The following is a 23,259-nucleotide window of genomic DNA, read 5'->3' as shown; positions in this document are numbered from 1 at the left end:
TCAGGGCCCTAATAGGGAATAAAACGTCACATACGATCAGGGCTAAATCAGTGCGACCAGGAAATTTGTATTTCCAAATCAGGGCCATATCCCTGATCTGGACCCTGGCAAAATTTATGCACGGGTTTGAATTGAAGGAAAAATTTTTTTTTTTAAATATACACCGCAATCATTAATTCTATTATGGATATAATAATATTTTATTTCTATAACAAATAAGTTTTTATATTCAAGACGCATTCTGTTTATAATTAAACTTTATCATAATTTAGTGATTTACAGGTTTTGGTAATTTTTTTTCTAATAAGAAACAAAAAAAAAAAATTATATAAATCATTTTGGTTATGTCAAAAATTTATGTTAAATTGAAAATTCCACTGTAAAAAGAAGTATCTTATTTTAAGGTATACGCGTTTTGGTAGCGTTTGAAATATTGACATAATGACAAAAATTATACTTGTCTATATATAGTGTTAAGAAAAAAATATCTAAAGGTTATCAAATTGCAATATTTGATAACACACAGACTGGACTCTATCAAAGTTTTTATACTATATAAATTTATAAACGTTCTTTTTTTTGATTACACGATTAATCTGTGTCCCATACATAATAATAATAATAATAATAATTGTTATTATTTTTATTTTTATTATTATTATTATTATTATTATTAATATTGTAGTAATAATAATAATTATTTTTTGGATGTAAAAATGACTATTTTACTCCCTAGGGTTTATATAATTGCCCCTCTATGACTAAAAAGAGGTAACTTTTTATATCCAGGGGTAAAATCGTACTTATTTTAAATCTAATATTTTTTTATATAACTTATAGCATAAAAACTCAATTTTTCAACATAAATGAAGAATTTTCATCTAAACTACAGATTAGTTTAGGTTATGTTATAGTTAAAACAATTCTTATTATAGGTTCTTTTACTCTCTAAATCTGAATTAGTAAAAATGTTTACTAATTTAAATTAGTGACTCACTTTTTGCTTTAGAATTAGTTAAATTTTACTAATTGTTAGTAAAACTTACTAATAATTAGTAAAATTTTACTAATTCAGAAGCAAAAAGTGAGTCATACTAATATTCAAATTAGTAAATATTTTTACTAATTCAGATTTAGAGAGTAATATATTAAAAAAAATCAGGAAAAGAAGCAGGCGCAAAGCGTCTACATCAAAGGTTTCGTGGCTTTTTAAATTCAAATCAAAAGTTATTTGTATATATAATAAATAATTTATAATTACATTATTTGTGAATTGCTATGGTTGCTATGGTAATGGTATAGTCATGGAAACGGTTGCTATAGAAACGGTTGCCATGGAAACAGTTGTCATGGTAACGGTTGCCATGGAAACCATACGTAATTTATATAAAAATTTCGTCGGCAAAAGATTTAAAAGTATTATTTTTTTTTCTTACTATACCTTATATATAATGAAAACCAATGCTATACCCAAACAGTAGTGTTAACTCACCTGAAACATAAAAGAAAATAGAAAATTAGAAAAATACATATGTAATAAAGGTTTTATTGCATAAAAATGTTTATTGTAATAGGTGCGCATATATTTGTTTTCAGAACAAGTGATTGAAAAAATAATAAAACGCAAAGTATATATAGGGAAAAATTTTTGGGATCTCATTTTCCAAAAGTGCTTAAAAATATGTATCTTTTTGCTTTTCGAAGAAAAATAATTCAATAAATATTTAAATTTTATATTTAATGAATTTTGACGGAAATAGTCGGTAAAAAAGACTTTTTAAAAAATGCGTCGAGAAAATTTTTCTATGGCAGTAAAAAAAAATTCTGTAACCTATAGTTTTACTCACTATATACTTATTTAATGGTGTATTGAAGTTAACTATAATTATTTATACTCTCTAAATCTGAATTAGTAGAAAACTACTAATTAACAGTCAAACCGTGAACGAATCGGCCCTATTTCGCAATTAGTATAGAAAATAACTAATTTTTAGTAACTAATTTAACAGTCAAATTTTACTAATTATTTGTAAAAAAAAATTACTAAAATATTTAGTAGACATAAATCTACTAATCTTTTAGTCATGTAACATAACCTACAAATTAGTTTAACTAATAAATTAGTCATTTTGACTAAAAATTAATCATTACTGTTATTAATTCATTTTAATAAACAAATCGCTGCTATTGAATTAGTCAAAAGTGACTAATACAGATTTAGAGAGTATACATAAAAAAAAAAAGTTAATATACACGAAAAACAAAACGTGGTCCACTCATGATTACATTGCCTTATATTTAAATAAGAAAAGAAAAAAAAACATTGTGCGTAAGACAGTTAACCGCGCGCGGCTCTTATTTTTGCACCACTCAGTAGGTTTGCTTGGCAGCAGCGGTGCGGGCGAAAAGTTAGCAGAGCGAGACATTGCTAAAGAGTAAGAGAGAGAGAGAGAGAGAGAGAGAGAGAGAGAGAGAGAGAGAGTCGGAGAACTCTAGAGATACAGTCAGAAGGTAGTTGTGAAGTAGAAGTAAAGAGGGTGAGAAGGAGAAAGGAGGAGGAAGAAGTTAAGAGCGGGACCGACGGTCGAGTAGATGTCGGTGTAACCTTTGAAGAAGAGCGCACCTACTTTACCGCGGTTTCCTTCGCTCCCTCGCCTCATCCCGCATCCATTGGCTCGTCGAAACTGCTCCGCGAAAGCCTCTCGCACTAACAGACAAACCGTCACAATTTATCACCCGCCTCGTCGTTTTCGCCGAGACGTTATTTTCCCTCCCTTTATATATATACGATCCTTGACCCGTACACAGAAACATCGTTCGATATATATAGTTGAAAATTTTCGACACCGTATTAAAAAAAAAAAGCGCAATTAATGATTCATTACAGTTTCAATTGTTCCAAATTTCATCCAATCTGTTCCCAAATTTTTTTCAACATAATAACAATTGTTATTAATTATTATTATTATTTTATTTTTTATTAATATTATTATGTTTATTATTATTAAAAGTAGACGTATTTTGATTGGCTTTCAAATTCGAAACAGATATATATCAGATTCCGCAATTAACCAAGAATCTTTACTATGGCTTTGTGTATATCACTATTACGCGGATTGAAAACAAATACTGAAAATACAACCATGAAATTAGGATTATAAAATATGTTTTTTTTAGTACACTATAGGTTAAAAAGTCATTTTTGTTAGTACTGCCCTACAACGGAAAAACGCATATATACGTAAGTGACATGTAAATATCTGTAACTTACGTATATTTCTCCATTGTATATGCGGCATTATAATAAGATTAAAAATGCAAATTTTATTATATTAAAACAAAATTATAACGTTTTGTTTCATTCCCCGCGTGTATAAATTGGCATACCAGGGCCCTAGTAGGGAATGAAACGCCATGCCCAATATCAGAGCGACAAGAAAATATATGCGGATTTCCTAATCAGGGCCACATCAGGAGCGGCATTTCATTTCCTAATTGAGCGGACATCAGATCCGGCTCTGATCTGGGCCATGGCAAAAAATTTCCATTATTTATCACGGGAAAAAAAATCTTTATCTAAAACAGCGATATGTTTCTCTATAGAATAGCGCGAAAACTTTAGCATATTTTAGTGAAAATATATATCGCTGTTGCAGTGAAACTTAACGCTGTTTCAGCTGAAGATTTTTTTTTCCATTTAATATACATATTTGAATCAGTGCGACTTATTTTCATATACAAATTTTTGTAATATATATTAAACCCGAAATCAACACTACACTGTTAAAAATTTTTGACCGAAATTTTATACAAAAGTGTGTGAAGCAATTATCACATACAATTTTTTAAATTTACAACACATTTTTTGAAATTTAATACAAATTTTTTGATTTAAATTTTAAATACATTTATTTAGAATTTCAAACACTTTTCTTTAAATTTAATATAAAAATTTTATCTAAAATTTCATACACTTTTAATTGAAATTTCATACATTTTTGTTTGAAACTTTATATACATTTATTTGAAATTTAACACATTTTTGTATTAAATTTTATATAATTTTATTTGAAATTTCATACATTTTTGTTGGAAACTTCATATACTTTTATATGAAATTTCATAAATTTTTGTGTTGAATTTCATACACTTTTATTTGAAATTTCATACATTTTTGTGTTGAATTTCATACACTTTTATTTGAAATTTCATAAATTTTTGTATGAAATCCAAAATATTTTTATCTTAAGTTTAAAAATTATTGTTTGAAATTTTATACATTTTTGTTTAAAACTTCAGATACTTTTATTAGAAATTCAGTTTATTTTTATTTGAAATTTCAAACATTTTGATTTTAAATTTCAAATTTTTTGTCTGAAATACCGTACATTTTAATTTAATCTTTTAAAAATATTTTGTACTTTTTTCAGAATATTTTTTTCGCATTAAACGGGCTATTTCAAATGAAATGAATTAGAAACATATAGTTTTAAAATGTTTATTCACCATATTTATTTAACAAACTTACAGTACATAAGGACTTGACAATTTTCAAGTAAAAATCTCAGCAAGACAAAAATCTTAATTTAGTTATAAACATTACACATTGATTAAAAATTTTCAATTTTTATAAATTATATACGACGCTTAATTTATAATCAAAGTTAGGTATTTTTACTCAATCCTTCCTTTTGTTCCTTGTTGCTGAATTTATATTCATAAATCCCTGAAAAAGATTATAACTGTAAATATATACAGGATATATAATAGAAAAACATGCTTTTATCCAAAAATGCAGTCTTACCTCTGAAAAAATTCCAAGATTTTCTTCAATTTTTAGGATGGCATAACCAAATACATAATATAAGCAAATAACAAAGAATTCCGTATTTTCATCCTATAATAATTGACCTGAAAATTTAAGATTCAATTTATTAGATGTAAAGAAATAAAAAGAAAATTTTCCAGTAAAGAGTACTGTACTGTTAAAAAAAACCTAAGTTATGCTGAAGTATGATAAATCGAAATTCTATGAAATGAAATATTATTATTATTATTATTAATTTTATTTACCTTGATTATGTAGTCCTTTAATTTACTTAATTTAATTTACTTTTTTAACTCACTTCAATAATTTTTATTTTAAACAGTTTTAACGCTGGTTCAATCAGTATATTCTTGGGCAAATGCTCAAGAGCAACTGACGCTGAGAAGGCCTTTCTGAGTAAAGTCTCTCAAAAAAATTTACAATTTTCCAACATTTCCTGTGAATATTCCAAACCGAAAGAATTCACAAACTTTTAGTATAAACGAATCTATAAGAAAAAAACTAGTACCGAAAAACTCATAAAATAGGTCCTCTTGAAATAAGAAACCCCTATAGGTGGTCGCATCCTAAGACGAACCAGATGTGCGCGAATCCTTTTAAAACGAGAAAATATTTCAAATATTTTATATATTTATTGTAGAATGAAAAATTTTTACTATAGAGTATAAAATCTTTTCTAAAACTAAATAATTTTTGTAGTGTTTATTTACAATTTTCATCATAATTTAAAAATGTGATTTTGTGCTTTTAACATCATTTGCATTGTACACTGAAATAAGTTTTCTTAATTAAGAACAAAAAATTATTTTTGTTAACTTTATCTGTTTGTTAAACAAATTAAATTGTACTTTCAAAAGATGATTATGAACATACGTTAGGTTATTTTTTTAATATTATTTATAAATATTTATTATAATTTACAAATTTCATTATAAATACTTGAAACTTTAAGACAATTTTATGTATTAAAATGTTGTAGTTTTATAATACTTTCTAATATTTGTATATGACATTATATTATATAAAATTGTTTGAAATTTTCAAACACATTTGTATGACAATGTTAAAGAATTACAAAACTTTCAAACAACTGTATTTGAAATTATTTCATAAACAAATTTTTGAATTTTTCAAATATTTTCTGTATTAAAGTGTTGTAAATTTGCAAAAATTTCAAACATATGTATTAAAAATTATTTCATATACAAATTTTTGAAATTTTCAATCACTTTGTGTATGAAAGTGTTGTAAATTTACAATACATTCAAACATTTGTGTTTGAAATTATTTCATAAAAAAAATTGTGAATTATTCAAACATTTTTGTATTAAACTATTGTAGATTTACAACACTTTCAAACATTTGTGTTTGAAATTATTTCATAAAAAAAATTTTGAATTATTTAAACACTTTTGTATTAAAATATTGTAAATTTACAACACTTTCAAACATTTGTGTTTGAAATTATTTCATATACAAATTTTTGAAATTTTCAATCATTTTCTGTATGAAAGTGTTGTAAATTTACAATTTTTTCTAACAGTGTATATATATGAACAAAAAAGATTTCTTTTTTCTTCAAAAAAAAAGAAGAGGGAAAAATCGTGGCTTCCTACAGCAATTACTGCGAATGCGGAATCTCTCTCTTTCCCCCTCCCCCCATCTCTCTTTCTCTCTCTTACTATAAGAGCAACAGTGCGGATAGAGAAAGGAGGAAAAAAATGAGGGCGCCTGGACAGAATTAATCTCTTACAACACGTCGAGTAAACACTGAGCCGCACCCGTGTGGCCCGTAAAAAGGCAATCGCGTTATATACATCCCAAACACAGAGTGTGCGAGAGCCGAATTTTGCCACTTTGTGACAACGCGTATAGTGAAAAACCAGTAAATCTAAAACAAATTGCCTAAAATCTATGGTTATATGTGATAAATCATCATTATTAATTCAGTACCGATATAGGAACTAGCGTCTAGCGTCGAAAAATACAGGAAGTAATACTGGAATATTAAAGTAAATTTGGTTAAATATTGTACTGATACAATGACAGTAAGAGGATACTAAATGTTAGTATAGTTCGAATATTAGTTTAATAGAGAACAAAAGGTATAATATTATTACTATAGTGTTAGCCAGTATAGAGACAGTAGTAAATTAGGGCTAAATAAATACTGTCTGCCAGTACTAAATTAGTGCAAAGTCAATATTTTTAGCCAGTTTACAGCTAGTACTTATTGCCAGTACCAAAGTTGTGGTAAGTAAATTCTGCTAGCCAGTATAAAGCCAGTATTGTTAGCCAGTAGTAAACTGACACCTAAACAACCAGTACTGTTTGCCAGTACTGCACTATAGCAAAAATTGCGTTAGCCAGTACAAAGCCAGTATTAAACTAGTCCTAAATAATTACTGTCTGCCAGTACTAAATTAGTGCCAAGACAATATTTTTAGCCAGTATACAGCTAGTACTTTTTGCCAGTACCAAAGTTGTGGTAAGTAAATTCTGCTAGCCAGTATAAAGGCAGTATTGTTAGTCAGTAGTAAACTGACAACTAAACAACCAGTACTGTTTGCCAGTACTACACTATAGCAAAAATTGCGTTAGCCAGTACAAAGCCAGTATTAAACTAGTCCTAAATAATTACTGTCTGCCAGTACTAAATTAGTGCCAAGACAATATTTTTAGCCAGTATACAGCTAGTACTTTTTGCCAGTACCATAGTTGTGGTAAGTAAATTCTGCTAGCCAGTATAAAGCCAGTAGTAAACAGACACCTAAACAACCAGTATTGTTTGCCAGTACTGCACTATAGCAAAAATTGCGTTAGCCAGTACAAAGCCAGTATTAAACTAGTCCTAAATAATTACTGTCTGCCAGTACTAAATTAGTGCCAAGACAATATTTTTAGCCAGTATACAGCTAGTACTTTTTGCCAGTACCAAAGTTGTGGTAAGTAAATTCTGCTAGCCAGTATAAAGGCAGTATTGTTAGTCAGTAGTAAACTGACAACTAAACAACCAGTACTGTTTGCCAGTACTACACTATAGCAAAAATTGCGTTAGCCAGTACAAAGCCAGTATTAAACTAGTCCTAAATAATTACTGTCTGCCAATACTAAATTAGTGCTAAAAGTTAATACTGTTAGCCAGTACCAAAGTTGTGGTAAGTCAAGTCTGCTAGCCTAGTATAAAAACAGTATTGTTAGACAGTACTAAAGTAATGTCTAATCAGTACTGTGAGACAGTACTGTTTGCCAATACTAAACTGGGTCTAAAACAATACTGATAGCCAGTACAAAAGCAGTATTAAACTAGTCTTATTTAATTACTGTCTGACAGTACTAAATAAGTGCCAAGTCAATACTGTTAACCAGTATATAGCCAGTACTGAACTGTTTCTAAATCAACGACAGTAAGTTAGTAGCCGTTAGCCATTTTAGAACCAGTACTGTTTTCCAGTACAAAGTTAGTCTCAAATAAATACTGTCTGCCAGTAGTAAACTATAGTGCTAAATAAATACTGTTATTCAGTATATAAATCCAGTACTGTTAGTCAGTACCAAACTAATGCGAAAACAATACTGATATTCAGTATAAAGCCAGTACTAACTTACTGCATAATAAATACTGTTTGCCAGTACTTTATGTCAGTACTGAACTATAGTGTTAAATAAATATATTTGTAACATGTAGTAAACTATAATTTCTAATCAATAATGTTAGCCAGTACTGTTAGCCAGTATTTAACTAATTTTAAATTAATACTTTCTAATCAATACTGTCAGACAGTACTAAAGTAGTGTAAAATTAGTTTTGAATTAGTATTAAATTTAAATACTGTTAGCCAGTACTTAACTATAATATTAAGTATAAATACTGTTAGCAAGTATTTAACTATAATTCTAAATCCATACTGTTTGACAGTACTGTTTGCCAGTACTAATCTATACTGCTAAATCAGTACTGTCTGACAGTATACAAAGTTTAAATTTGACAGTATTGTTTTTAGCAAAAATATAATGTTGAAAGAAAATAAAATAAAATCATATCCCCCCGCGTTTTTTTACATTAAGAATAAGTCAAAAGCAGGCAAATGTTTTTTTTTCTTTTTTGGGACAGAATTAATATCTCTCTGTGGAGACACGGCGGCTCATCCGCGCATCCATATTTCAATAAAAAAAAAGAGAGAGAGAGAGAGAAAAAAAATTTCCGCGGTGAGATCACATAATAATTGAGGAAGTATACACAGAAGTTGAAAATAACAGGAATTGAGAGTGAGGCCTATCGCATCGGTGGCGGCAAGAAGAAATCGATTTCACCGCATTCTGGTGTACACCTGAAAGTATACCGCACACAGATATATATCTATATATATATATATGCAACAAGAAGGAAAAAAAAATCCCCGCGTGTTGTCAGAGGAAGGCAGGCGGGTCTCTCCTGTGATTAAGCGACCGCGTTCAATTACAATCGGTCGCGGTTGGCGCGAGCCCATGACAGTAGTCGTAGCTCTCTCTCTCTCTCTCTCTCTCTCTCTCTCTCTCTCTCTCTCTCTCTCTCTCTCTCTCTCTCTCTCTTCTCTCCTGTGCCAGTTGCAACTGATGCCAGATATATGTATATACACTTGTACGTACATGCATATATTAAGCATAATATTAGTACTGTTTAAAACTTATAGTTACTTAGTAGGAAATTTATGTTTAATCAATACTGTTAGCCAGTATGCGGCCAGTACTTTTTTGCCAGTACCAAAGTAGTCGTAAATCAATGTAAGACATAGTATATGCAGCCAGTAATAAATTAATGGTAAATAAATACTTTTATCCAGCACCAACGTATTAATAATAATTTATACTGTTAACCAGTATGCGGCCAGTACTGTTTGGCAGTACCAACGTAGTAATAAATCAATACTGTTAGCTTGTATAAAGCACAGGTACTACTTGCCAGTACCTAAACTAGTACTGAATAAAAATAGTAAGCCAGTATATTGTTTGCCAAAACTAGTGCAAAATTTGTGCTAATTCAAACCTGTAAGTCACTTTCCAGACACTATTTTCAAACTATTATACATCTACTTTGAAACTATTTTGGACCTATATTGAAACTTGGATAAATCTATTTTTAACCTATTTTGAATTTGTATAATAAATCTACTTTAAATCTATTATACTTACAATATATATTACCTATACTTTGAACCTAGGTTAAATCTACTTTGGAGTTAGGTTAAATCTGCTTTGAATCTCTTTTGAAACTATTATTACTCTATTTTCAATCTACTTTAGGCCTATTTTGAAAAAGTACGTGGTATAAATCTAGCTTTGAACCTATTCTTTAAACCTATAATTCACTTACTTTGAACCTACGTAAAATCTATATTTTGGAGTTACGTATAGTTTAATATCTACTTTGAACCTACTTTATGTATACCTACTTTGAAACTATATGATTAATCTATTTTAAACCTACGTTGAACTTACATTAAATAACTAATTTGAAGTTACATTGAATCTGTTTTGAACCTACAGTGAACATTTATTTTACCATGTTTGAACATACGTTGAATCTACTTTAGAATTAGGTAAAATCTGCTTTGAACCTATTATGAAACTATGATTAATATATTTTGAATCTACTTTAAATTACTTTAGACCTACTTTGAAACTACATAATTATTCTACTTTGAACCTACGTTGAACCTAATTTAAATAGCTACATTAGAGTTATATATTGAATTTCTACTTTGAACCTACATTGGACCTACTTGGAAAGGTTTCTCCGGAAAGTGCCCCCTGGAAGTTCTATCAGAATTCCGCCGGAACTTCCAACGTAATTCCGTCGGAATTCCATCGGAGTTCCAAAGAATTTCCGATGGGATTCCGACGGAATTCCGATTAATTTTTTTCAAAATTTTTAGAGTCCTAATTCCGTCGGAATTCCGTCGGAATCCCATCGGAAATTCTTTGGAACTCCGATGGAATTACGACGGAAATACGTTGGATGTTCCGGCGGAATTCTGATAGAACCTCCAGGTTGCACTTTCCGGGGAATCTTTCCAAGTGGGGACCTACATTTTATTTGCTTTAAACCTATAGGTTGAATCTACTTTGGAGTTACAGTAATCTACTTCGAGCCTTTTTTGAAACTATGATCAATCTACTTTGAAGTTATTTTAAAAAACTGTGATAAATCTACTTTGGACCTATATTTTTTATATTATACTTTAAATATAGGTTTATCTACTTTGGAGTTAGGTTAAACCTGCTTTGAACCTATTACGACACTGTAAAACGAAATAGAACTGGTTCTATTTTGATAGCTAAAATCGGTACTGTTTTAGTAATTTCTTTTTACAGTGGATAAAATATTATTAATTTATAGTTTTTACTTACTTTGGGCCTATTTTGAAACTGTGTTAAATATATACTTTGAACCTATACTTTCAATTATTATTTAACCTACTTACAACCTACATTGATCTACCTTTGAGTTATGTTAAATATGCCTATATTTTACCTATACTGTGAACCTACTTAGAAGTTACGTTTAATCTACTTGAAGCCTATATTTTACCTATACATTGAAATTACGTAAAATCCACTTACGAGTTACGTTTAATCTACTTTGAACCTACTTTAAATCTATATTTTATCTACTTTGAACCTACGTTAATCTAATTTGGTGTTATGTTAAATTTACTTCAAACCTCTATATTTTTTACCATACTTTAAACCTACGTAAAATCTAGTTTGGAGTTATGTTTAATTTACTTTAAACCTACTTTAAACCTTTATTTTACTTACTTTGAACCTAAGTTGATCTACTTTGGAGTTACGTTAAATTTGCTTTGAACCTCTATTTTATCTATACATCTCGACTTACATTGAACCTACTTTGGTATTACAGAGTGAATCTACTTTGAACCTATATGCTTTATTTACTTTGAATCTATACCTAAAATATACTTTGTAGTTACGTTTAGTCTACTTTGAACCTACTTTAGACCTTTTTTTTGAAACTATGATAAAACTATTTTGAACCTACATTTTTGATACGTTGAACCTACTTAATAGCAACTTTAAACCACATTCGCTTCAACTTTACATATACATAAAGTCTGAATGAAACCTGCCACTACTACTTCTTGGAAGAGATATATGTATACGACAAACGAACGGACGGACAGACAGACTGACGCAAAATCTCCTTGTAAAGATTCCTGATATTCTGTACCACTAAATCCCTTTAAAAAAAAGTCTCATAACCTAACCTAAAACTAAACTCCAGTACACACCTTTTACAATTTCCTAAACTCCAATAATCCACATCTTACACCAACAAAAAAAGGTTTTCAAAAAAAAATACATACATACATACATTAGTGTAAAGTATATACATGTTGGAGTGTGTCATTATCGTAACGCGTAGGCACCAATAGGCAGTGAAAGAGAAATAAAAAGAGACAGAGAGTGTGACGTTGTGTATATGCATTGTGTGCTAGCGAGGTGGAAGAAGAGGAGGGGGAGGAGAGGGGGTTGTTGAGACTGCTCGACGTGTCAAGGGGGGGGGAGAAGGAGGGGCCACATGGAAGGCTATAACAGGAGGGTACGCGTGCGCGAAAGCGTGTGTGCGTGTGCCTCATTAACGTGAGGTTCGACTAAAGGGAGAATGAGAGAGAGAGAGAGAGAATATTCAGGGTCGGGTCGAGGAGCCGTATTAACCAAAAAGCCTGGCCAAGCTGCTCGGGCCGTCCCAAGCACATACACACACACATATAAACACAAGCGGAGAATCAACACGCCAGAGCAGTGCAGCCGGACGATTGCGGCCTGCTAAACACCCAAAGCCACGATCCCGCAAGCGACGACATTTATACCGGGTGACCCAGGAATACCTAAGCCGCGCCCCACAAACCCAGCGCCTGCTCCAATCGATCGCACTCAAGAGTTTTGCTCACCACACACCGATCTAAATCCTACTCTCTGCGATTTCAATGGACTTTTAGGCCCCAACATTTGTGTGTGTGTGTGTTTGCACGTGTCGACAATCATTGTCCTCAACACTTTAGCGGACTTCATTATTCCGGATGGATTTCATCCGAAATCTGATAATCTTTTCACCCTCTCTTCTTCTTCTTCTTCATCTATATCTGATAAATATATATTTAGTTTCGACGTGAAATGATAATAATCTCTATCTGTAGAGAGAGATTATATATTTACCTCACAATCTATGGCCGACAATCGATATTTGATTGGAGGAAAATTAGACAAGAAGGTTTATCAGTACATGAGTGATTACTGCTTTTGTGTTATACCATTTGTCAAAAATGTATTTTTGTACACTGTAAAGTAGTTTATGGTAAGGTGTAAAATTTTTTCGAGTTAAAAATCACAACTACTGAAGTTAATTCTTTTAACATTAACACGTATAAAATTTGCTTCAACTACCAAAAGGGTACGGGACTCTTACAGAGAGTCCGTTTTTTCACCACGAAAATAGGAACTACCACGAAAAAAACTCTTATAGAGTCCCGTTAGGAACTAAAAAGTTGGGACTCTTATAGAGTCCCTTTTTTCACTCCGAAAAAAATGAAATTCTTATAGAGTCCCGTTATGAATAAAAAGCTAACTTTCCTTTTTTACCCCAAATAGGTATATGGGACTCTTATAGAGTCCATTTATTTACCCCACAAAAAGGTGAGATTTTCATAGAGTCCCAATTAGGAATTTAACTCCCTTTTTACCCCAAATAGGTGAGGGACTCTTAAAGAGTCTCGTTGGCAAATAAAATTACCTTTTTTCAACTTCAAAAAAGTGGGACTTTTATAGATTCCCATTGGGAGTTAAATCTAACTTTCAATTTTTTACAGTAGGGTAAAAATTAAAATTAATAAGAAAAAATTTACAAAATTAACTCCCTTTTAGCATCGACTTCCTTTGCTTCAACTCCAAAAAGGGCACGGGACTCTTTATAGAGTCCCATCTGTGAGTTAAAATCGCGTCTGTATTGATAGGTAACAAAACATAAAATACAGTCCGTGCAAAAATTACACAATCTTCGCCCCTGATGTGGATGAAACAGGGAAACCTTGCCAGGGCCTCATTAGGCCCCTGTTTTCACCGATTTTAAATAAAATCGGAGCTTCTGTACTGGCGCCGACTAGATTTATAGTGTTTAAAGCAAATTTTCGTCTTCCCAACCTGAGCCCTGTCTGCGCTCATTCAAAATTTTCGGCTAAATATACTTCATAATTGACAGCCAACAAAAATTTTACCAGACTTTGAATTATAGTCTGCTGCAAAAATTCGCTAATTTAGCCCCTGACCTGGATGAAGCACAGAGCCTGACCAGGGCCAGGTTTGGCCCCGGTCGGGTTCTCTGTTTTAACCAGGTCAGGGCCAGGTTGGCGATTTTCAGGTGGAAATAGAGCTTCTTTTATGGCAGAAAATGGATTTGGCTTTTTTTGTGAATTTGAGGCTTCCTGAAGTGCGCCCTGACAGCGCCCGTTTGAAATTTCTACACCGGACGCTACAAAATTAACAGATAAGAAAAATTCTACCTTCTTTAAAAATAGAGTCCCGTGCCGAAATTCACCAATCTGATGATCCTGGACCCAAAAGGAAACTGAAAATCAAACCGGGGCCAAATCAGGCTCCGTTCGGGCCGCTATTATTAAGCGATTTCATCCGAAATAGGGCTTTTTACGCAGTCTCGATCACATTTCAGGAGAACTTATGGATTTCCAAAATGCTACAATTCGTTCGAAATTTCTCTACTGGATCATGTTAATGTTAAAAAGTTTCGTGAAGGAATTTTGAACGGGCTCTGGCTAGGCCCAAGTCAGGAAGCATCAAATTCGTATAAAACACTAACTTTGATCGAGGCGACGAAAAATGCTGTTCTAGACCTGTTAAAATCAACTAAAACTGGGGCCTGGTTTGGCCCTGGTAAGATTCCCTATTTCAGCCAGGTCAGAGCCATATTCCTGCATACACGGAATGCAACACAAATTCTTCCGAATTCTAAAATATGTTATACCATATGCATTAATATGTCAATCTCGTCCCGGACCTGGTTGAAACAGGGAACCTAACCAGGGGGAAACAGGGCTCTGGTCGGGCGCAGGTTTCAAACAGTTTTAATGAGGTTTAAATTTAGGGCTTTTTTTGTAGCGCCCGAGCGGAATTAGTTTTTCATGCGAATTTAAGATTGCCCGACTCGGGCCCTGATAATGCCCGTTTTTAATTTCTACACGGGACGCTAAAAAATTAACAGATAGCAAAAATTCTACCTGCTTTAAAAATATAGTCCCGTTCCGAAATTAACCATAGTACCAAAATGAAATTGGGAACCTAACTAGGGCGAAACAGGGCTCTGGTCGGGCGCAGGTTTTAAACACTTTTAATGAGGCTCTGAAATATAGGGCTTTTTTGTAGCCCCAAACGGATTTAGTATATTTCATGCGAATTTAAAGTTTCCCGATGTGGGCCCTGCTAGCGCCCGATTACAATTTCTACACGGTTAGTAGCACTGTATATTTACATGTCTCAGGGCTTACATCACTCGAATTACCAAAGCAGAGAGGCTTGCAAACAATAAACATACATATATATATATACGTGTGTGACACGTGTGTGGAATTGTTCATGAATCATTGATCGTGCATCATTTGAATATAATCATCATCAACGCGCACTTCAAGTATATTGCAAAATTTATTCTTTTGTCGTGAAAACTAATTCTATATTCGATATTTCGAAATTCGTGGAATTTTTTTTTTATTTTCGAGATAGAAATTAACCCTATATATATACATACGCATAATGATGAGGCGCAGGTATTAGAGAGATAGAGAATGCTTTTTGAAGTAGGCGCCGGTTGTTACATTCTTGGGTTGACGTCGCCTTGCTTCCCATATTCTTATCTTACTAACTTTTCCGTATATACTCTACTGTCGTCACACCCGTGACACTCATATATATATATATATATACACACACATAGAGAGAGAAATTTCCAAGTTTCACGAATCGTAAAACTTTCTATATAGATCTCTGCGAGTGTGTGACAATATGATACTTATTCGTAGACGTAGCATATATATATATCCTTTATAGGGTCTTGAAAATTTTTCATATTTAAATATTGGGATTTTTATTTTTAGTTTCCTCATTTGTTTTTTTTTCATTTGGAGATGAAATCTGCGGAATGTGAACTACATTTTAAAATTCGGTACAATATTTGTTAGCTGGCAATTTTAAAAGGGCGCTGGCAGGGCTCAAGTAGGGCTGCCTCAGAACCGTGAAAAAAACTAAATCCTGCCGGTGTTTTATATAAAAAAAAACCCTATTTTAGTTCGGTTAACACCAGAGCCCGATCAGAGCCTGATTTGGCCCCAGTTGGGTTCCCTGATTCAACCAGGTCAGAGCCAGGTTGGCATACATGGGGCTCTATTTTAAATGCTGATACAATTTTTAATAGCTCTTAATTTTGAAGTGTCACGTGAAGAAAGGTTGAACAGGCCCTGTCTGGGCCCAAGTCGGGAAGCCTCTAATTTGCATGTAACGCTAAATCATTGTCCAAGCCGCAATAGTACGATATTTTTTTGCAAATTATTGTCACAAAAAAGCTCTATTTCTGATGAAAATTGATTAAAACCGGAACCTGATCTGGCCCCGGTCGGGTTCCCTGTTTCAGCCAGGTCAGGGCCAAATTGACGATTTTCTGCCTGCCTGGCTAGGGCCTGGTCACACCAGGCCTTGGCCGAGCAATCGATATTAATCAAAATAGGGCTTCTTCTATGGCCCCTGTAGGGATTCTTATTTCATGCCGATTTGAGGCATCCCGACGTGAGCCCTGCCAGGGCCAGTTCAAAATTTCTACACATATGAGTCAACTCTAAAGTGTTCGAGTAGAAATTTTGTACAGGCGCTGAGAGGGCCCACGTCGAAAAATACAATTTGAAATCGGGTAAAACAAGGGCCTGGCCAGGCTCTAGTGTGGCGCGGGCAAGGTTTCCCTATTCCAACCAGATTAGGGGCGGAGATAGGTGAATTTTAGCAAGGGACTAATTTTCAAATCCAAAACAATTTTTATTGTTACGTGTATCCATTTTAAATAGAGTATTGTGCAGAAATTTCGAACTGGCGCTAACAGGGCCTGGATGGGGAAGCCATTGGCATTAAATTTTTAATTCGTTTGAGAACACTGCAGAAGCTCTATTTTCGATTAAAGTCTATCAAAACCGGGCTCTGACTAGGTCCTGGTGTGGCTCAGTTTGGGTTTCCTGTTTTCCTGCAATTCAGGGACGGATTAGCTAATTTCTGAAAAGGGTACCAAACATGAGGTGAAAAATATTTTCTAAAATCTTAAGAAAAAAAATATTGTTTTCTTTTAAATACAATATGATAGGACAAGGGTTTCCAGATCGATATTATACACTCGGCTTGCGAATTCTAATGCCAAACAGTCAGGTGCAGATGACCAACAAACAAAACTCGATGGCTGGTGACAATATATGTATATATATATATATATATATATATATATATTATATATATATATTCAACACACAATAGGGTTCAACCCTCGGTTAACCACAATTGATGGAAATTCTAGCTTTCCAATGAGTAATAATGGATATCTTGCAGGTTCGGGTGGCATTTAACACCAGTAGTTGGAACAAACTCATCATCCACTCCCAAAAGGGAATACAACTTTCAAAAGGTGTAGTATATATGTTTGTATTTATAAACACGTCTTTTATATATGTATATATACTTGATTTTCTCATATAGGGATTAAATTACGTCTGGCCCTTTTTTTGCCCTCAATAATCATTTCCATGGAAAACGATACATTTTTGGAGTGATAATAATACACTCTTTGAAAATTCATCATACTTGGTCCTAATATATATATATATAAATCGTGTAGGTATACGAAAAAAGAAATAATATCTTGCGAATGTCTTGGCAGGGTTCGTTAAAATAACTCCGCGCAGCAAACGGAACTTGAAACCTGTACTCATCACTATGATGTTGTGTAGTGCGTTGCGCTTTGTAATTTTGTACAAAGTGTATATATATTTACAGTGGTACATAATCGTGAATCATAATAATGACTCGCGCACTCGCGGCTCAGGTAAATATTGAGACAAGTGAGTAAGAAGAGAAGAAAAAATTTTTTATTCTGATTCCCTTATTCTTATTTCTTATTATTCATTTGCTGCGGCATTGAAATTTTTTTTCTATTGTGATTCCGTTGGAATTTAGTATCAATTTTTGATTTAATTTTCAATTTTTATAGTGGCGTGATGGAAGTGCAATCGGAATTCTAAACTAAACTTAAAATTCCTTCTACAAATTTTAATGGAAATTTTTAACTGAATTCCGTTTTCTAATATATATGTAGTGGAATCTTATCTTATTTCCAATTTCCACTTCCACTTTACATAATTTCCATTTCCATTTCCATTTCCTGTTTTCCAATTTTCATTGCCACTTCGACTTTTTCCAATTTCTACTTCCATTTCCACTTTTTATTTCCTTCTTTTCCAATGTGAAAATTTCCATATACTTTTTCTAATTTTTACTTTTATTTTTAGTTTTTCTTATTTCCATTTTCATTTCCACTTCCACTTTATTCAATTTCCATTTTTATTTCCTCTTTATTCCAATTTCCATTCCCACTTCTATTTCTACCTTCAATTTTTTTAATTTCTACCCCCAATACTATTTAAAATTAAACTTAAATATTAGGGGAGTAGAAATTGGAATTGAAATTTGAAGTGGAAACAGAAATTGGAAATATTAAAAAGTGGTAGTGGAAATTAGAAAATGTGGAAGTGGGAATTCAAATTAAAAAAAGTGGAAATGAAAACAGATTTTCACAATAGACCCCCAGAAGTTTGATTATGTAAATCCATTTCCACTTCCACTTTATCCGTTTTCCATTAACACTTCTATTTCTACTTACACTTTTTGCAATTTCCATTCCCATTTCCACTTTACTACAATCTTCATTTTTACTTCCACTTTTTCAAATTTTAATTTACATTTCCTATTTCCACAATTTTTACAATTCCAAATTGAAATCAATTTAAAATTCTGATGAATGAGAATGAATTCAGTTAAATTATTAAAAAGTGGGAATGAAAGTGATAGTAGAAATTAGAAAAGTGGAAATGGAATTGTGAGTGGAAATTAGAATAAGTGGTAGTGGGAATGAAAATAAAAAAGTCGAAATTGTACTAGAAATGAAAATTGGAAAAGTGAAAATAATAAAGTCGAAGTCGAAATCGTACTAGAAATGAAAATTGAAAAATGGAAGTAGAAATGGAAGTGGAAATAGAAGTGGAAATGAAAATTAGTAAAAGTGGAAGTGGGAATGGAAGTGAAATTACGTCATAATTGACCCCCAGGGGGATCGATTATCTAAATCCACTTCCATATCCACATCTATTTCCACTTCCACTTTTTCCTATTTTCATTACCACTAATTCCAATTTCCATTCCCTCTTCCATTTTATGAGATTTCCACTTATTCTAATTAGCAATTCCACTACCCTTTTAACTTTTTATAACTTCCATTTCCACTTCCACTTTTATCAATTTTCAATTTCCATTTTGCCTCTTTCTAATTTCCATTTCCATTTTTCCATCCACCTTTTCTAATTTCTATTTCCACTTTCATTTCAAGTTTCACGTTTTGTAATTTCCATTTTACCGTTTATTAACACTTTCATTTCTATTTTCACTTTTCCAATTTCCATTCGAACTTCCATTTAACTTTTTGTAATTTAAATTCACAGTTCTATTTCCATTTTATCAAATTTTCCCTTTCCACAATTTTATTAATAATTTCTGATTTCTTAATTTTTAAATTCGAGTGGTAAAGAAGAAATTAGAAAAAGTATAAATGCGGCAGTAGAATTAGAAATTAGTATAGAAATGGAAATTAGGAAAAGTGGAAGTGGAAAATTAAAAAAAAAAAGAGGAAAGTGAATTATAAAAATGGAAGTGGAAATAAAAATGAGGATGAATGTTGGAATAACTATTGGAAAAGGTGGAATTGAAAATGAAAGTGGAAATTGGGAAAAGGGGTATTCGGGAAAAGTGTAAATGGAAATAGAAGTGGAAGTTAGTAAAAGTGGAAGTGGTAATGAAATTATGAATAGAAATTAAAAAAAAGTGGAAAAGGAAGTGAAAATTGAAAAAAGGGATACGCGGAAAAAGTGGAAATGGAAATTGGAAAAAGTGGAAGTAGAAATGGAATTATGAATATAGAAATTAAAAAAAGTGGAAATGGAAATTGTAAAATAGGGGTATTCGGAAAAATTGTAAATGGAAATGAAAGTAGAAATTGGAAAAAGGGGTATCCAGAAAAAGTGTAAATGGAAATAGAAGGTGGAAATTGGTAAAAGTGGATGTAGAAACAGAATTATGAATAGAAATTAAAAAAAGTGGAAAAGGAAATGTGAAAAAACGAAAGTGGAAATGGAAATGAAAGTGTGAATGAACATTGGAAAATGTGGAAGTGGGAATAAAAATGCGGATGAATGTGGGAATAAATATTGAAAAAGTTGTGAGTGAAAATGGAAGTGGAAATTGAAATAAGCGGTATTCAGAAAAAGTGCAAATGGAAATAGAAGTTAGTCGTAGTGGAATTAGAAACGGAATTATGTATAGAAATTGACAAAAGTGGAAATTGAAAAAAATGGAATTGAAAATGTCAATGGTGAATGGACATTGGAAAATGTGAAAGTAGGAATAAAAATGGATTTACATAATCGACTCCCAGATGGAAATACTAATTTATCTAAAAATTATGTAGGAAAAATCGATTGCTACGAATTTGTGTAAAAATTATTCAGAAGACATAGATCGCTATATAGATCTTTTTTAGAAGAAAAAAAATGGTATTAGATGTAGAAAGATAGAGTTAGAGAGAAGAGAGAGAAAGAGAAAAAGGAGATTTAAAGTACCACACGCACTTAGCAGTGTGGTATATACGCCGGTGAAGTATTTCTTTTCCGATAGTCATTTTTCATGGTTGATCGTCGTCGAGGGCTGTGTGAGAGATAACGACCCGTACGCCCAAGATATCTGCTAGCGGCATTGGTTGAAGAAAGACGGAGCTCTCTCTCTCTCTTTCTCTTTCACCGAGCTTTGTTAGTCTCCTTCTGGCACGTTGGGTGGCAGAGTAGGTCTGGCCGGCTAGTCATTAGTCACTTTCCGAAGCAGAGGCACAGACAGGCTGCTGTGCCGGTACTTGTCTTCCTCTTTCTCTCTCTCATTCTCTCCCGCAACCTCCTGCCCTTCCAATCCCCCTCAATTCTCCCAACTCCCTCTTTTTGCCCCTCTCTCTCTCTCTCTCTTTTCCTCTTTCAACAATCTTCTCTCCTCATTTTGTTCCACTCCTTTAGAGACTCGACTTCTTTCTTCCTCTCTCTCTCTCTCTAGACTGAAAGAGAGAAATACTCCCGTACTACTTGTGTCCGCCTCTGCTGCTCGGCGCTAAGCCTCTCGCGCGTCTATCTCGATCAAGAAGAGGGTATATATACGGCTTGAAAGCCGCGAAAGAAGAAGAAAGAGAGATGTCGACATATGATGTTACTTTGTGAGAAAGAGAGAGGGAGCAGCCGCAGAGGTTGTCATTGATCGTCCCGACTGAGACTCACGAGAAGCCGCTAAAGGTCCCGTACAAGTACGGGCCGCCGACAGGCTGCCATATAGGTATACATGTGTGCTTATATGTACATACAGAGCCTGTGTGTTTGTGTACTTACGTGGGCATACTTATGAGTCTGCAATGCACGTCAGCTCGTGCGTATCGTTTCAAACAAAGCGCTCGAGTTACGCCTTGAACTCAACACATTTCTAGGGAAGTCGACTTTTTTTTTTTTTTTCTTTTTCTTTTTTAGACTCTTTTCTAATAAACCATATATATGATTTATCAGCACTATGGAAAACTATTTCTAATTTTTACAGAATACATTAGGATTCCAATCGAAAAGTTGAATTAAAATTTATTCTGTAATTTCCAAAATCGTAAAGTTGAATATACAATTTGTAACGTACAAAAATTAATTAGTGGGTCTTAGAATCAAATTCGAAATTTGACTAAAGTTGCACCCAATACTAAAGTTACAAATACGATACAAATTAGATCGTGTAACTTAAATTATACACCTAATTCCAAAGTTGAATACAGATTATAGTCTATTTCCGCCCAAGTAGAAATATCCGTAGCTCGCCGTAATTAAACACCGGCATGGTACTGATCCAATACTGGCTGTCGGTATTGACTTTCAGTACTGGCAGTGTACTGACTAATACACCGAATCAGTACTATGTCGGAGGTAAAAAAATATTAAAACCAGTACTGGCAGTACACTGTCATTCTCACCGAATCAGTACTATGTCGGTGATAAAAAACATTAAATGAAAAAGTCTTTAAATTATTCCAATAGGTAGAAAACGATGATTTTTTATTTTAAAAAATGTATATTAATTTCTTTCGAATACTTTCCCTCAAAATTTTGGATGTAATTGTAATGTATTATTATATACCTATATAAAATATATTTATGTTTTTTTAGTTATTTTAGTACTCATTGAAATATGTGCATTAAGTTATTTATCATGCATACAATAACAATAAGTTGAGAATTTTTTTCTAATAGTTTTAAAAATAAAGCAAACGTAATTTTTTCACTGTAATTTTTAAATATTATTAATAATTAAATATTAAATTTAAAAAATTTTTTACCATTCATATTTTACAGTTGTCTTTTATTAACTTATTTTTAATTATGTAATTCATCAATCATTTTTGTCTGTTTTAATATTATTTACGGTAAAAATAATTTATTAAAAATATTTAACTGAAATTGATATCCAGTTTTATTTCATTAAATCTTTGTAAAAATTGAAAAAATTTTGTGAGTTTAAAAAATTTAAGAATAAATTCATTTTATTTTCGTGATCAATAGATAATACAAACTTTGAAATCAAAACTTTTGTATTAGGTGAACTACTTCAAGTCAGCACTTCAAGCCAGCGCGGCTGTGCGGTATGCGTATCTGACTTGCGTTCTAAGGGTTTAGGGTTCGATCCCCCATGCGTGCGAGATTTTTCGTTCTTAGTTTTAAGTGTTATAAGTACAATATTTGTTCATGTGTAATATCAATTATTAAATAATTATTAAATTAAGTATAAGTGCAAAGTAAAAAAAATTAAATATTATGAATTTAAAAAAATAAGAAAATTTACAACACAAATTATTTTTTGTAAAATAATTTATTAAAAATAAAATAATTTAATTAATATAAATGATAATTATTATTTTAATTATTTATTGTTAATAATATTTTATATATTCTAAATAACATTAACTATTATTGGCTTCACATTACCTGTTCGTGGTA

At 32.1% G+C, this 23,259-nt stretch overlaps 1 protein-coding gene and 1 long non-coding RNA gene across 2 annotated transcripts in view; both read right to left on the bottom strand.

Moving 5' to 3' along the window:
• The window catches only part of LOC127286187 (probable serine/threonine-protein kinase DDB_G0272282), a 77,390-nt gene that overhangs the window by 27,852 nt on the left and 26,279 nt on the right, over nt 1-23,259 (bottom strand). The gene's annotated exons all lie outside the window — the stretch shown is intronic.
• On the bottom strand, nt 4,614-5,194 carry LOC127286188 (uncharacterized). Its single transcript, XR_007843707.1, has 3 exons — nt 5,074-5,194; nt 4,805-4,911; nt 4,614-4,726 (listed from the first exon to the last, which is right to left on the bottom strand). It is a non-coding gene; the product is annotated as an uncharacterized LOC127286188 (long non-coding RNA).

This window comes from Leptopilina boulardi, unplaced genomic scaffold (assembly GCF_019393585.1).
Source record: "Leptopilina boulardi isolate dan_hultmark-lab unplaced genomic scaffold, ZJU_Lbou_2.1 LbouV2_351, whole genome shotgun sequence".
NCBI classification, from domain to species: Eukaryota; Metazoa; Arthropoda; class Insecta; order Hymenoptera; family Figitidae; genus Leptopilina; species Leptopilina boulardi.
The sequence above is the reverse complement of the archived record's forward strand: the minus strand, read 5'-3'. Positions and strand labels throughout refer to the sequence as shown.